The sequence below is a fragment of the Pleurodeles waltl genome, chromosome 2_2 (assembly GCF_031143425.1).
Source record: "Pleurodeles waltl isolate 20211129_DDA chromosome 2_2, aPleWal1.hap1.20221129, whole genome shotgun sequence".
Taxonomy (NCBI): domain Eukaryota; kingdom Metazoa; phylum Chordata; class Amphibia; order Caudata; family Salamandridae; genus Pleurodeles; species Pleurodeles waltl.
Window position 1 is genome coordinate 372,719,910 of NC_090439.1, and position 16,890 is coordinate 372,736,799.

The 16,890-nt window shown below is 46.0% G+C and overlaps 1 long non-coding RNA gene across 1 annotated transcript in view; it reads right to left on the reverse strand.

Moving 5' to 3' along the window:
* Positions 1–16,890, reverse strand: part of LOC138282384 (uncharacterized) — a 103,681-nt gene that overhangs the window by 14,593 nt on the left and 72,198 nt on the right. Inside the window, exon 3 of the long non-coding RNA XR_011200944.1 lies at positions 9,908–10,071. This is a non-coding gene — a long non-coding RNA (uncharacterized lncRNA). The remainder of the gene's footprint in view (positions 1–9,907; positions 10,072–16,890) is intronic.

Sequence of the window (16,890 nt, forward strand, 5' to 3'; positions counted from 1 at the left end):
CATATTGATTGGAAGGGTGTGGGATTGACTACGTGGCCTTATGTGATATTGAATGGTTAATCTTCCAAGTTGTACTGCCAGTTAAGGCCATGTCATTGTCACTGTGTGGTTTTAAATTAGTCCCTTGTGGCTTTAGAGTGGCATCTATTGTTATTGTCAGCCGTCATTTGTCCATAGGTGTGAATCCCATTGGGTCAGGATATCAAACATAACTACCAGTGTCACATCTCAGTTTCTTCCTACCCACGTGTCAATAGTGTCACACCTCAGTGTCTTCCTGCCCACTTGTCAATGTAGTGGTGTATGTCTTGTGTGTCCTACAGGGTTGCTGTGCTGTGTGCATATTACTAGGTTTCTGGACTTACCAACAAGAAGGCCATTGACATGTCGTCCATCCTGGAATTGTTGATTGATCATGCTGTGGCAGAAGATGAAGAAATCATGTACACTCCCAGGATACTTTGCTATGATGTTAGTGAACAATCCCTTGTGATCAACAATGGCCTGCACATTGATGGAGTGGGTGTGCTTTCTGTTGCGGTATAGGTGCTCGGTTGCAGCAGGTGGCACGATCCGGACATGTGTGCAATCAATGGCACCAAGCACGTACGGGAAGCCTTTAATTTAGTAAAACCCCTGTTTGGTCTCCTGCTGCTTCCGCTGTGTGTTGGGGTAGCTGATGTGGCGGGGTGTGAGGGAGCTGATGGCATCAAGTACCTTGGGAAGGAAGGCAGAGAATGAGGGCTGAGAGACCCTGGCAACCAAGGCACCAGTAGTTTGAAATGAGCCACTTGCCAACATGTGCCTCACAGCTAGCAGCTTAGTCTCCGGTGGAATAATGTGGGGTGTCTGCAGGCTGGCTGTTAACTGTGGCTCAATTTGGTGCAGCAGCTGCTGTATGGCTTGCTAGTTGAGTCTGTACCTCTGGATTATATCATGTTCCCTGAGGCACAGGAGGGTTGTCCTAATCCTGAATAGCCTCTCCTGCCTTCTGCATTGCTTTTAGGGGCCACGTTGGTGTGGTGGTAGCTGCTGCTGTTGGTCCTGTGCTCTGCGTCTTCTGGCATACTGCATGAATAGCACCTCCATGTCGTCCTTCTTCAGCAATGATGTTGCTTGTGTGAGTTTTCCTTAAGTAGTGGTGTGTTTGCCCCATGTTAACGCCTGCCCTGACCCAGGTGTTAATATTTGATGCAAATTGGGATTTGCAGCATTTTCCGGGTCCGCTTCTCAGCCGTGCGTCATTTTTGCCTGGTTGGATAAAAATGGTGCACAGGTGTATGAGTCATTTTCTGGAAGGGAACACCTACCTTACATCTTATTGACGCAAGGCTGTTTCACACATCCAGAAAATTACGCAAACTCTGACATTTTGATGCTAGACGGGTCTAGCATCAAAATAAAAATATTGTGTTAAGTTTGCACCGGATTAGCGTAAAACAAATTACGCTAATCCGGCACAAAGCACAAAGCCTAAGGCCCACATTCAAACCCTGGCGGTCGGTGATAAAGTGGCAGTAATACGGCCAACAGGCTGGCGGTAAATACCGCCAAATTATGACCATGGTGGAAAGAGCTCTGATATACAGCAACTTTACCACACCGACTGCCAGGGCGGAAACAACAGACACCATGGCATAGCCGCCTACAACCAATGTTCTGCCCACCGTACTATGACAACCCAATCTCCCAGCTTTTCTGGGGCGGTACTAACGACATCAAAAGCCTGGTGGAAACAGACCTCAGAAGGAAAAGGACTCACCATTGGAGACACAGGGAAAAACCACGCCACCATGGAGCCCAAGCTGCAGATGATCTTCTACATCCTGCTCCACCACGGATACCAACAACGGCGAAGATGACCACAGTGAGTACAGCCGCCTATTACACAAGGGAGGGGGGAGGAAAAAGAGAGTTACACACACGCAACACCCCTACCCCGAACACCATACACTCAATCAGATGCAGTACTAAAACATATTTACCCTGTACCCCTCAGGAATAATGCAAGGACAACACGACTAGATGAAAGTGATGGTAATAATATAAATATAGTAAAAATACAAACATCCAATCTAAAAGTATATACATGTGTACAAGTCAAGGGACACTGCCCAGTCCTCAATGTGCGTGGGCCAGAGGGTCACATGACAAAGTCCAAGGCCCCACTTGTCTCCTGCACCAACACGGAGAGAACACAGCAGGGGCATCAGTTGGAAAACAGGCAGCCACCTCAGGGGGACAGGGAACAGGGGGGCACCTCAGCCGGCAGATGGAACAACACCACTGGTCCTGGAGGGGGCAACATGCCCTGTGCTTGGTCCTAGGGAGTGCAAGGCCACAGTCTCTAAAGTGGGTGACTTGCCCACTGGCTGTGGAGGGGGCAACATGCCCATTGCTCTCTCCTGGAGAGTGCAAGGCCACAGACTCTCAAGTGGGTGACTTGCCCACTGGCTCTGGAGGGTGCAACATGCCCTGTGCTCTGTCCTGGGGAGTGCAAGGCCACAGTCTCTCAAGTGGTTGACTTGTCCACTGGTTCTGGAGGGGGCATCGTGCCCTGTGATCTTCATCCTGGAGAGAATGGGGTGAGTAGGTTTCTTCCCTCCTGGTTCTGGATGGGGCATCATGCCCTGTGATCTTCATCCTGGGGAGGATGCGGTCAGTGGGTGTCTTCCCCACTGGTTCTGGAGGGAGCATTGTGTCCTGTGATCTTCATCCTGGCGAGGACGGGGTGAGTGGGTGTCATACCCTCTTGTTCTAGAGGGGGCATTGTGCCCGTGATGCACATCTTGGGGAGTGCAATGTCAGAGTCTGTCAGCTGGGTGTCTTAGCCACAGGATTTTGCACAACAGCAAATGGAGGCAGGTCTACAGAATGTCCGCCGCCGGTGACGGCTGTTCAGTGGTGGCAGTGGTGGTGATGCTGCTACTGCTGCTGCTGCTGGTAGTGGTGGTGGGAGGTTCCAGCCCATCCCCTGCACCCTCGGACAGCTGCCCTCTGGAGGTGGTGGTGGAGCTGCTGCTGGTGGTTGTTGGGGGAAGCTCCTGCCCATCCGGGGCAGCCTTGGACAGCTGCCCATTGGAGGTGGTGGAGGTGGTGCTGCTGGTGGTTGTGGGGGGAGGCTCCTGCCCATCCCCTGCAACCTTGGACAGCTGCTCACTGGAGGTGTGGCTGCTCCTGCTGCTGGTGGTTGTGGGGGGAATCTCCTGCCCATCCCCTGCAGCCTTGGATGGCTGCCCACGGGAGGTGGTGGTAGTCCTGCTGCTGGTGGTAGTTGTTGGGGGGACGCTCCTGCCCATCCCCTGCAGCCTCGGACAGCTGCACAACCATGGTTGGTGGTGGGGGCTCCGAATGAGTCCCAGCACCAGGCCCCTTGTCCTACCTGCCTGCTGGTGCAGGCCCCTTGCCCTTCCTGGAAGCAGCTGGGATGGCTCCTTGTCCTTCCTGGCAGCAGCTGGGGATGGCTCCTTACCCTTCCAGGCAGCAGCTGGGGATGGCTCCTTGCCTTTCCTGGTAGCAGCTGGGGATGGCTCCTTGCCCTTCCGGCCAGCACTTGAGGTAGGCACCCTTTCTGTGAGGCTGCCTGTTGTCCTGGATACTTTACCACCACAAATTGCTGTGGACACTACTGGGCTCGTGGACTGGGTGGCTGAGGTGCTTGCCTGGGTTTTACCTGCCCTGGCCAGACATGAAAGACAGGGGGAGTGGTAGGGAAGAGGTCAATGGTGGAGAGGAAAAACTTCTTAGGGACGCTAGGGTGTGGAGAGGGAGAAGGTTTGGGAGTGGAGGAAGAGGGAGTGGTTGTGGCAGGTGTCTGTCTGCTGTGTTTGGGTGCAGGTGCATGGGCTGGATGTAGTTGTGAGGTGGATGGCTGATGGGTGTCTGAGTGCTTGCGTTAGTGTACCTTTGGAGGGGGGACAGACATAGTGGGAGAGGACACAGGGGATGTGCGCATGGCTGTGGGGTTGGTGTCTGCCAGTGAGGTGTGTTCTGATAGGTGTGCTTGTGATGGCAGTAGAGGATGTGGATATAGTGCATGCAAGTGTGAGTGTAGACACAACTGGGAAGGAGGTGGAGGAGGAGGAGGAGGGGGACACAGTGGAGGCAGTGGATGTTAGTATGTGTGCATCTGGATGGTGTTTTATGTGAGTGCCTGTGGGATGAAGTGTGGTGTTTGTGTTTGCCTGTGCCACCTTTGTGTGTTGTCTTGTGTGTATGCTGGCTGTTTGCTTGGGATAGGTTTGGGTTGAGGGGAATGGGACTAGGAAGAGGAAGTTGGAGAGGGGAGGGTGGAAACAAGGACAATGGCTGCCATCAGAGAGGAGGACAGAGCCTGGATTGATCTCTGTTCGGCCGCTAAGCCAGTGTGAATGCCCTCAAGAAATGCATTGGTCTGTTGCATTTGGGCTGCCAGCCTTGGATGGCTTTTATAATGGTTGAATGCCAAACAGAGATGGATCTCAGGAGGTCAATAGCGTCCTTACTCAGGACAGCGGGCTGACTGGGGCAGGGCCTGAGGTGCCTGGGGCAAAGGAGATGCCCACCCTCCTTAGTGAGCGGGCACAGGAAACTCGCTATGGGGCTGCTGGGAGGGCGTTGATGGTATGGGGTGGAGGTTGTTCCTGTAGCTGGGGTGGTCACAGAAGTGTCCACCACCACCAGGGAGCTTCATCGGAGAAGGTATCTGTGTCCGTACTGTCCGCTCCAGTCTCCGCTGTGGTGCTCCCCTCACCCTCCGTCCCACTGGTGCCCTCACCGTCGGTGGACTCTGCCTCCTGGGTCATGTGGGATGCAGCTCCCTCCGTTGCCAGTGCCTCTGCTCCTCCGCCAGATGATGCTAATGCACATAAGGACAGGATGACAAAACAAAAAGAGAGACAAAGGATACACTTGGTCAGTTGCTGCACCAACACCACCGTTGGTGTACACAGCACACTCACACACAGGGAACAGGCGTACGCACTATGCAGTGCACTACCAGTAACAATGCTAGTCACCAGGGCATGGGGAAGGAGACATACCGCCAACTGCAGCATACCTGGGACCCACACAGCCCTGCCCAGTAGTGGATGCCTACAGGGTATGTAGGAGGAATATCACATCAGAACCCTGCCTAACATGGGACCTACTCTACAATGTCAGGCCTGGCCTATGGGCATCCACAGACACACATCCCCCACCCGGATACCAATCCACCAGGATTAGGTAGTAATGATGGGCACTGTACTCACTCCCTTCTGGCTGCTGTGATGCCCTCAAGCGCCCATCCAACTCCGGATAGGCCACTGCCAGTATGCGGGCCATCAGGATGGTCAGGGTTGGACTGGCACCTCTTCCTCATTGGGAGGCCATCCCCAGCTGGGACTCCGCCGTCTTCCGTGCCCAGCGTCTCCGGTCCTCCCACCGTTTCCGACAGTGGGTGCTCCACCTGCCATAGACCCCCAGGGTCAATACGTCCTTGGTGATGGTACACCATATACTCTTCTTTTGATGGACGCTGACCTGCAGAGGAAATACACATAGGGAAGGGCATGATTCAGACCGTCCTCCCTGTTACACTCATGGCCCACCATACCCCTTCCCATCCAGTTATATGTCGGAACCACAGGTGCCTAAACCACCCGTGGCTCAACAACGAGGTCGGAACAACGACCTCGTTCTAAACACTAATGCCTTTACCACGAATGTGTTTACAACAATTTTACCGTTGTAAACGCATTCCTTGTAGCGGCATTACCAATCAGCATGCACAACTCAGCATGCTTCCACCCCAGATACCCACCCCACCCCTTAAACCTAAACCCTGACCCCCAACCCCTAATCACCCCCAGCCCCCACCCCAAAAATTAAAAATACCCCGATTCCTCACCCCGCCCCTAAAACATAAACCCTGCCCCCCTAAACCCTAATCACCCCCAGCCCCCCCAAAACAGCCCCAGACCCAGCCCAACTTACCTCCTCCTTCAGCGCATCCACTCCGATTCCCTTCTGTACCTTAACCACGCATGTGCGTTGTTCAGACATGCGTGGTTAAGGTACCAAAACCAGGGAGTCATGGAAAACGAAAGCGTTGATTCGCAACCTGTGGACCCGGACTCGTTCTTCTGGGTGTCATCCACCTACCCCCATATGAAGGCCTATGGACATTGACTACACAAAATGGCCCCCGACCACATAGCATGGAGGACAAACAAAGACCAATGGTGGCCTATGCAAACACATACACACAGTCAAATAGACACTGGCCAGACAAAGGAGGCGTGGTAAAAATGAAGAAAGCACTACCATTAATTCAGCAATGTCAAAAATGAAAATTAAGTGAGCTATAGAGGTTTTACAACAGCACGGTTCCTCCCAAGGCATCAAGGCCCATATTTATACTTTTTGACGCAAAACTGCGCCAACGCAGTTTTGCGTCAAAAAAATTAGCGCCGGCTAACGCCATTCTGAAGCGCCATGCGGGCGCCGTATTTATTCAATGACGTTAGCCGCCGTTAGCCGCCGGCGCTGTCTGGTGTGCGTTAAAAAAAACGACGTACACCAGGCAGCGCCGGCGTAGGGGGAAAATGGCGTATGGGCGTCCAGAAATGGTGCAAGTCTGGCTGAGGCAAAAAATTTGCCACAACCCGATTTGCGCCATTTTTTTACGACGCCCATCCCCCATTGAAATGACTCCTGTCTTAGCAAAGACAGGAGTCATGCCCCCTTGCCCAATGGCCATGCCCAGGGGACTTCTGTCCCCTGGGCATGGTCATTGGGCATAGTGGCATGTAGGGGGGCACAAATCAGGCCCCCCTATGCCACAAAAAAAATATATATATATACTTACCTGGACTTACCTTAATGTCCCTGGGGTGGGTCCCTCCATCCTTGGGTGTCCTCCTGGGGTGGGCAAGGGTGGCAGGGGGTGTCCCTGGGGGCTTGGGAGGGCACCTCTGGGCTCATTCTGAGCCCACAGGTCCCTTAACGCCTGCCCTGACCCAGGCGCTAAAATCCGGCGCAAATGCGGGTTTTTTAGTCCCGCCCACTCCCGGGCGTCATTTTTGCCCGGGAGTATAAATACGACGCATATGCATCGCAGTCATTTTTTAAGACGGGAACGCCTACCTTGCATATCATTAACGCAAGGAAGGTGTTCACGCAAAAAAATGACGCTAACTCCATGAACTTTGGCGCTAGACGCGTCTAACGCCAAAGTATAAATATGGAGTTAGTTTTGCGTCGAATTTGCGTCGAAAAAAACGACGCAAATTCGGCGCAAACGGAGTATAAATATGCCCCCAAATATTATCACGCCAAATTAATCTTCCTGCAGAAGGAAATAAGGAAATGCAAAAAAAACACATTTGTAATTCAATCCAGTGCTATCCCTGGCCTAAATTATGCTTTAAAACAAAATACCACAGAAACAGCTGTACTGGATGGATGGTCCGGGAGGAGACTAGGTTGCATAGTAAAATAAAAGGAATAATGCACACTTAACAAACATGGAGAAAATGTACTGAACTGTGCAACCTTTTCCCTTACAAAAGATCAATAAATTAAATAAAAAATAATGACTGTGCCCCTACTGAAACTCCAGCCTACCTACCACAACCAAAATCAAATAAAAAAAACAAATACACGCACAACTAAATACTGGTACATGCTCTCTATCAAACAAAGAACACCCTTATACTAAGGTTTTTCAGCTTACTTGTGATGTTAGAAAAACAAAGGCCCGTATTTATACTTTTTTATCGCCGCATTTGCGTCGTTTTTTGACGCAAAAACAGCGCAAACTTGCAAAATGCCATTGTATTTTGTAGGTTTGCGCCGTTTTGCGTCAAAAAGCGGCGCAAATGCGGCGCTAAAAAAAAGTATAAATATGGGCCAAAGTCTTTAACATCCAATGGTAGATATGCAACAGGAATTGCAGACAGAGAGAGCAATTGTTCCACCTCAATATCCAAATAAAAATTGATCAGGAGATGGCCAAAGCACTGGAGGAGGCTGCAGGACAGGAGAAGAAAGTTGGAGTCTCTGGGGCCCTTCATTCCTGTTGAAAAAAAGTTAAATAAAAAAAGTGCCTTTTGCACTAAAAAATAAAGTGAAAAGTCAGCGGGAATAGAATATTCACTCAAAAATGTCTAGTGTAGATTTAGCTGTTTCTTGAGTAAAAATTCTGCTCAAGAAGCAGCCCTCACCTCTCACGCTTGCCAGCATCATGAAAATTTCAACAGAAGGCTCTGTGGCAATTGGAAGTCGCACGAGGGGGCAGCAAATATCATGTGCACTCACTAGCAACTGGCAAATCTGATCATGCTCATCAGCACATGCCAAAACAAGTCCCAAGCACTCCAAAAGAAGCCTCACCATGCACCAACAGAAAATAATTCTACCACATTCCAGATGGACGAATTTAGCAGTAACCCCGTATTATACATGTAGCACAAAGTTTCCAAATTCTGCTAACTTCACAAGTGGATTTTCTGCCCAACATACACAATTCTTGTAACTTTTAGCCATTTGAATAAAAAGGCGCATTTTATTCCCCTTAAAGGAGTAAAATCTGAAAAGAAATGTTAGCAGAGGTCTTCATGCAATCTGTAGTTGTGTTACATGGAATCCTTTCAGTACTTATTTTATGCAGGGGTTCACAATTTAGTTCACATTCCTGGAAATTATTCTGTAGCCTCATTGGTATCGGAGTTAGATCATCTTCCAGTCATCACCTGCAGACATATGGTCAATCTGAGAGAATAAATAAATGTCTCAGGCAATATGTATGATGTCAGTGTCAGAATTTACAGGACAGTACTGATTGGGGCACATAGTTATGAAATGCACAATTTGCATTCAGTAATTCTACTGGCAAATCTTTAGGTTTTTCACCATTTTTATGTACCTCAAAATGATGAATACAAGCACTCAGACACCCCACCTAGTACCTGCAGTTCATGAGTTCCATGATCACCTAATTAACATTCAAACAACTGCTCAAAAATCTAGAATAAGCCAAGGTAAGGATTAAGGAGTTTTCTGACAAGCATAAAAATGTTGAACGTCATTCAACACTGGGGATAAGGTTTGGCTACCTACAATATATCTATGCCTTAGAAGCCACAAGAAATGTCAGCCAAAGTTCATAAAGATTTTCAAGATCCTAAAAGTGATTGATTCTGCTGCAGTAAAGCTAAAGATTCTCACCACACTACTGGTACATCTAGTTTTTCATACTTCACTGATAAAAAGTGTCGCTGAAGGAACCCGCTTGCCAAACACATCTCCTCCAGTGGAAATGGGGGTCATGCTGAGTATGAGATTAAGGCTATGTTCGACTCTAATCTAGTTTCCTAGTATCTAATCTAGTGGGGAGGACCTTATGAGGGGGTCTACTGTCATGACTGCTGTGTTTTTTCTGTGAGCACTCCCATGCAGTCATGACCCAGAAATAGGCAGCCGGACATGGCACAGAATAGTCCTTTCAACAACTTCCTGTCTGCTGGAGGCCATGACGATACTGGAAGACCATGGACTTTGCGATGTTGGTGTTTAGACACAGAAGGAATAAAAGCTGCATCCAGACTCCAGCATTTTGCCTGCTATACATAATACTTGCCTGTACCTACTCACTATGCTTATACGAATATTACAGATACAATTTTGACTGGTAACCTCTAAATCTAGTACTAATTAAATATGGATATATATTCCTCACTGCATCTAGAGCCGTGAGGAAGCCCCAGATTTATGACCGTTAAAAGGGGAAACACCTGTCGGCTGGCTGTTGTTTTTTGATAAATACTGTTAGATCACAAATACGATTCTGTTTATTGATTGGATACTTGTCCCTGAAAATTTGGATCCTTTTGCTTGAACCTGGGTGGGTTCACCAAACTTTTTCTAATATGATGCTCATACATACCTGCTGGATTTCTTTCTTCTAGTTTGTCATCTCACTGTTAGCCTGACCCGGGCTTAGGTGGCTGCTTGCATCCTGATAGCTGCAAGTCTCCTGCCTCTTGTAGATCCCTGGAGCTAACCCATTTCTTTGACCACCTCACCACTCCACAGAAGGAACTTGGGGACCTGCAATAAAAGTTCAAACCCTTACCAAGAGAATACTATTGCTCCTATTTGGTAAGGTGGAATGCACAAGTGTGATATGGAGAAGCACTTATCATAATTTGGTATCTGTTTTGGAGCATGATCATGTCTGAAGTTCCTGAAATTATTATTTTTTTATTTATTTATATATCGAGGGATAAAAAGCCAGACAAACTGTTGTAATAGCAGTTAATTAGTAGGATATTTGTCACTGTAGCTCATGATGCAATGAATTTATTCCTCCGTACATAGCATACAGTAAATCATTAGCATAAATCTGCCTTTAACTCTTTCCTTATTCCCCACCTCCCAAATACTCCAAATTCAATCCATACAAGTGATTGAGCCCATTTTCATTGAATGCATAATTTCTCGAGCACAAATCTTTTCCATCTGTAAAAGTCATTGAGAAGTAGAAGGAATTTCATTTGATTTCCATTTAGCCAAAATTAACAACCTGGCCATGACTGTTGCAATAAAAATCAACCAACACTTTGATATTGAAATCTCAAAACGAGTGAGCACAATACCAAACAGTGCCCCATGCATATTCGGAGCCATATTATACTAAAATATTAAACTTAATTCAGCAAATATGCCAAGCCAAAAATTCTTAAGTACATGCATGTGAATAACGTATGCAGGAAATCCTCATTTGCCTGCTTGCATCTAAAGCAGCAGGAATCTGCCTCTTGAAACATTTTTTTTTTTTACTTTGGTGGGCATATAGTAGAGCATCCATTTGCTGATGAAATCCATCCTTCTTAAATTTGCAGCACACAGTGCCTTCTGGCTTATATGGTTGTATAGCTGCCATTGATTGCTATCTAGTCGCTACCATGTTGAGTCTTCTATACAATGTAGCAAATCTCAAGTCAGTGGCTCTTTCTGCTTTGGCTGCCATTGTCTATACCTATTGCCTATACCCCATCGCTTTGTAAAAAAATGTTTAATCTGAATAAAACTAAAAAACAGGGATTGACTTGTTTTAGGGTTGTTCTCCACCAGCCTATTCCACCTGATAAATTCACCATTAAAATAGAAATCCTGCAATGTCTTGCAGCCTAACGGAAACCAATAAAGGCATGTTGAAATTGATAAATGTAGCCATAGTGAGATAAAATCCATAAATTTAATCTGAGAATGGAGCCTAAGGATCGCAAATTCCTTCCAAATTCTAACAAAATGCTTCATTATTATTATCACGGTCTTATATCTAGTTTTTTAGGAAGCCTCATAATTTCTATAAAAGGGAACAATTATTTTGGGAGCCATTTAACATAAGATTAAGATAAGTATTCCCTATCCTTGAGATGGATGGATGGAGATAATCGAGAAATGCTGCCTGATAATATGTCCTAACACTAGGGAGTTCCAAAACTCCATCTTCCTTATCTAGTTTGCAGTGCATGGACTTTCAATCCAGGCTTCTTTTTGCCAGATAACAGTCCTGATTTCTGAATTCACAGCATGAAAATGGACTGAAGAACTTTTATCATAATATTCACAAACAAAACAAAAGTAATGAAAGGATACTCATTTTGACTAAAGCTACTCGTTCAATAATCTATAAAGGAATGTTCTGAAATTACAAATATACTATATGAGAAATAGAAACATAGATTTTTTTGCAAGAGTGTTTTTCTTAATTCTATTTTTTGACACTTGAGTTCTAATGCAAATTCCTGTATTTATTCATTATTCAAAATAATGAGGCAACAGCAATTTAACTTACTGGTTCATTTGTATGGTTGCTATGTAGTTAAATAGGTAATAGGAGAGTTTTTTTAGGAAAGTCACTTAGCTTACTTGATTTCCTAGAATTATTCAGTGATGGTTTTGTTTGATTTTACAGGGGTTATCTTATGCATACACTATTTGCATAAAAAACAAAGTCTTAATTTGAAAAGAAGGATGTCTTCTGTAATCTGAATTCAGGGAGGTGAATAGGATTGTTATTTAGACCTATCACTTCTTTTCCATTTGTTTGATACACACAGACATATTCTGTAGCGACCAGAGAAAGATCCAATGTGAAGTCCCTGCTTTCAGAATGACCTCACTAATAGAGGGCATTGTTTTTGCTTTTATCTACTTCCCCTTTCATGTGAATATCAGCATGGTTCAAGTCTCCTTCCAGGATTCAGACTGAGTCAATGGTTTCATGAGGTCGGAAACAAGCTGCTGGGATCACATCTCCCTTCTACGTGATTTAACAACATGAAGAAGAACTAAAGAACAGTTAGCTCCATAGTGTTACACTAGCCAACTTACATCTAGGAAGCAAAAGACTGTAAGGATATGTCTGTCTCTCTCTATGACCAACTCTTGACCAATTGGCAAGCTCTCTGTTAAACCTAATTTTGTTGATTGTGCTCTCCTTTCCTTCCATCTTCCTATGGATAGTATTATCATGAACCATGAATCTCTAAGGATACTGTGGGAAGGCTGCATATCAAGTGCTGCACCAATCCTCAATGGATTGCTTTTGGTAAACAAATCAAGGGCACTCTTTACAGGCAAAATGTCCTTCTCGAGTCCCACCTTTTACAGTTTAATCAATGCTTCTTTATGCTTATCTGTCTCTCAAGATTGTCTCCTGGGACTTTGCCATCTGATTAGTGTAATGGAGTCATAAGACTAGAACTGTTGGCCAATGTTTAGGCTGCTTAAATGTCCATCATAAACTTGCAACAACAGAAACATTGTCAGTCGGCACTGAGCACAGTATTCTATCTCCACAGTTTAGCCCTCAGTGGTGTTTGAAGCCTCAAGCACCATAATAAAAACTATTCACTGAAAATATATATTTTTTTATACCCAGATCAAAGCCCCTGGTCAAGGACATTTGAGTAATGGATATTTTTAGGTAGGAATTCCTGACTTACCGTGGAACACTTGACTACATAAGTTAAAGGTATTAGGATGTTTGTTCTGATGATGCTGGTTTAAGTTTCCCCCGCCCACAGTGTCTTTTGGAAAACTCCTTTTTATACTCTTTTTCACCTCTGTTCAAATTAGACTGTTATTACCAATATACATTTTCTCTGGTCTGCCCCATGGGTTTTTCTGGAAAATTTGCTGCTCATCCACCAGCCAGCACCATTGACAAACTCCATTTAGGTTATGGAGCTTGGCATCAACCACATTGCTTACCTTAAATAATCTAATAATTTATTTTAGATCAATAGGCATGTAGCTTCCAAGGTCTGTTGAGACTTTTGGGAACTGCCTGTGAATTTTGTTATATAATTCTTAGGTGCCAGTGTTAACATCTTAATCAGTGCTTCTATAATGTGTGAGTATTGTGTGTGGTGCTAAGAATAATCATGTAAATTAACTTCAATGTCCTTAACAGGTAATGTTCTTGTTACCACCACTCCATTGTGTTCATACTCTGTCTGTGCATAGGGCAATATGCCTCAATTTATTGTACCCAATTGATTATATGACCATGAATGGCATAACTATTTATCACCTATTACATAAGGGTGGGTTTCGGGTTTACCTGTGCCTGCATCCCTCATGAACATGCTGTTGTACTTGTTTCCAATAGGGGCCTTCTGAACCATCATATCAGGTTGCTTCATTTTTCACCAAGACAAATATTTTCTATCCAGAACTATCTGCTTCTCCTCTTGAACCAGGCCAAAGACATCTTATTGGCAGTAAGGATCTATGCAGAGACTCTACTGAAGGCTCTGAAGAGTGAATGGGAAGAGTCCACACTCTGAGGCCCTTATTATGAGTGTGGCGATCTCAAGACCGCCACTCTCGCGATGGCGGTCGGAACGTCGCAGACAGGGATGTCCAACCGCACTATTGTGACCGTGGCAGATGTGCCATGGTCCGACGCCGGCACCACTGCCCAGGGGATTGTGAGTCTCCTTTCTGCCAGACTTTGCATGGAGGTCTCACCGCCATGCAATGGCTGGCAGAAAGGGGGTGTTGGGGGCCCCATGGGAGCCCCTGCACTGCCCATGTACTTGGCATGGGCAGCGCAGTTACCCCCATGGAGAGCCCCATCGCATGTTTCAATGCCTGAATTAGGGGCAGTGAAATGCGAGACGGGTGCTGCTGCACCCAATGCACCAAAGCATTGCAGCTGGCTCGATCATGAGACAGCGTCAATGTTGTGATGAGTTTTCCTTTAGGCCAGCAGGCGGAAGCACTGTTTTCACCCACTGGCCCAGCGGAAAACAACTAATGGGGTGGGCAAAAGACCTCCTGTAAAAAGGACCGCCAAAGTTGTAATGAGGCCCTGAGTGTTTTCTCCATAAACAGCGACTTCTCCTCTTTTCCCAAAAGACCCATATTAAAACACAGCATAATTGACTTGACTGCCTTCCTGCTACAATAAATTATTGTCACTGTGTTCTAGATGATAGTTTTAGCAATCAAAATTCACACCAAGAACGTGTTGAATCAGTCAGAACTAATCTGAAAACTGTATCTACGCAAGGCTCTAGGGTAGTTGGTGCTGCAATCTGGGAGCCTAAGCAAAACAAGTAACATCTGATTATTCATATATAGTGTGGGTTAAGATGACTAAGGCCCTCATTATGATATTGGCAGTAAAAATCACCAACTGCTGCGGCGACGGCCTCCAAAAGACCATCGTCGGAGCTACCAGCCATCCACCGTACCATGACCACAGCCAGATTTCCACCAGAAGAATGGTGTTCTGCTGGTGGACGCTGCTGGTGGCAGCAGCGCCCTGTCCCGTCTCCTGCCGGAGGACCCCCTGAACACAGGTAAGTGGGTGCTCTGACAGGGAAGGCAGTGGGGGTGTTGTGTGTGTGGGGATGTGTGTGAATGTTTGTGCGTGCATGTATGCGGGTGTGTGTTTCGTGTTGAATGTGTGTGCATGTATGGAGGTGTTGGTGGGTATGCAGTGAACTGAAGTGTGCTGCATACCCTTCTTAGCCCTAAAATAAGTATGTAAGGGCAACAAGGGGTATGCACTGCAGTGTAGTACATTGCATACTCCTCAGTGCACTTACATACATATGTAAGGGCACCAAGAAGTATGCACTGGAGTGGAGTATGTAAGAGCACAAGACCAAAATGACAAAAATCCAGTCAGTAGAAATGGAAATATTGGAATTTTAACATTTCAGTAACAATAGCACCAAAAAGCACAAACTGCCAACTGTGGATATTTTGTTACGCCAGATTAGGAAAAAGTCAAAAGTTCAGACTGACCATGGTGGAGTGTGGGCCAGCTAATGGGAACTAGTTAAGTATGCTGAACATATAACTTAAATCCTGTTTTGCAGAGCATTGCAGGGATCTATATAGGACATGTGTTGCACAGCCAAAGGAATGTGTTGGTTCTTAGATGGGGTGAGGCTGCGATGCGAAGACCTGCATCATACTCAAGGATACCATTGAGCGGGTTTGTGATGCGAAGTTTAGCATCAAGAGTGTGGCATACAATCAGGGCACAACATCAGTTCTGAGGACCTCCGAGGCTGTGATGTGGAGTCCGGCGTAGTCACCAAGGCTGCTGTCACTGAGAGATGCAAGGGTCTGAACAGAGGATGTATTGCACAGTGGTTCCAAGGGCAATGTGGGTTCCGGTAGTGATGCTGGTTATTGAAAGACTTTTAATCCGTGCAGCAGCAGAGATGTGTTAGATCTGTTCGGGGATGCAATGAGGGACACAGTAGATGTGTTTTTTCTGCTGAATCCACAGTGACTGACTGAGCATCTTAAGCCCACCTCTGTAGTGGATCCTATTTAGTTTTAATGGGAATCAGGAGTTTGCTTAGCTTTCTGGCTTGCAGACCTGTGCCCCCATCACTTGGTGACTTTGAACCTACTTAGCCTGCTCTGTTTTAGCTCATTTATTTAATTATTTCTTCCAAGATGGCTACTATGTTAATAGTTAGGAAGACGTTCTGATTTCACATCATCAGCGCCACTCTGTGAAGGCATCACTATCATCGTCAAAGACAAGTGATATACGTAGGTATTCACATCATGTTCCTTTCCCACTTACGTGTGACAGAAAAATAATGTACTTTTGGAGGGAATTGTTCATATAATTGCCACCTCAAACATGCCTCCTTATCTATTGTTTATGAACTTACCTGTGTCAGGGATACTACAAGATCTGTATAAATACATCTCATGCAGACAGGGTTATAGGAGGGATTCCAAACAGATGCTATTGATACCATCTACATTGCACGTTGCTTTCATGCATACCAAGCCTCTGTGTCACCACGGAGTCTGAGCTAGAAACCTCATTCCAAGATAAAAAAAGGGTTGGGGGTGCATCTCGTGGACCTGGTTCTGGCAGATTAGGTTTAGCACACCTAGCTCTTTTTAGGTTAGAGAGTAGGTTCTTCACACTAGGGTCTAAGGGATATTTTACATTTCATGTTATTGCAAGATGGTGAAGGTATTTGTTTTCACGACTCGTGATTTTACAATTCAACTTCTTTCATTGTTTGTTGTCCTAATCATTGAAGCTCATGCATTTTACAAAAGATTTCAGTCTTGTGAATAAAACCTATTGAAAACTTTACTGCATCTCCGTCATTGCCTGTGTGTGACAGAGACATGTGAGAAAAGGTTACTCTCTGTTTAAACACAAACCCCAAGATGTTGCCCTCCTGAGTCCATGCGTGAAGGCTGTCAGAAATTACCTTTTTACTGTTTGGGTTTTTGGGGAGGTACTGCTTGTGAGCTGGGAGGTTTGGGCACAACAGTTGTGACTTGTATGATTGGCTTAGTTGCCTACAAACAAAAGTGTTGTCATCCCTAAACCAGCAGTCTCGCCTAGGAGCGAGA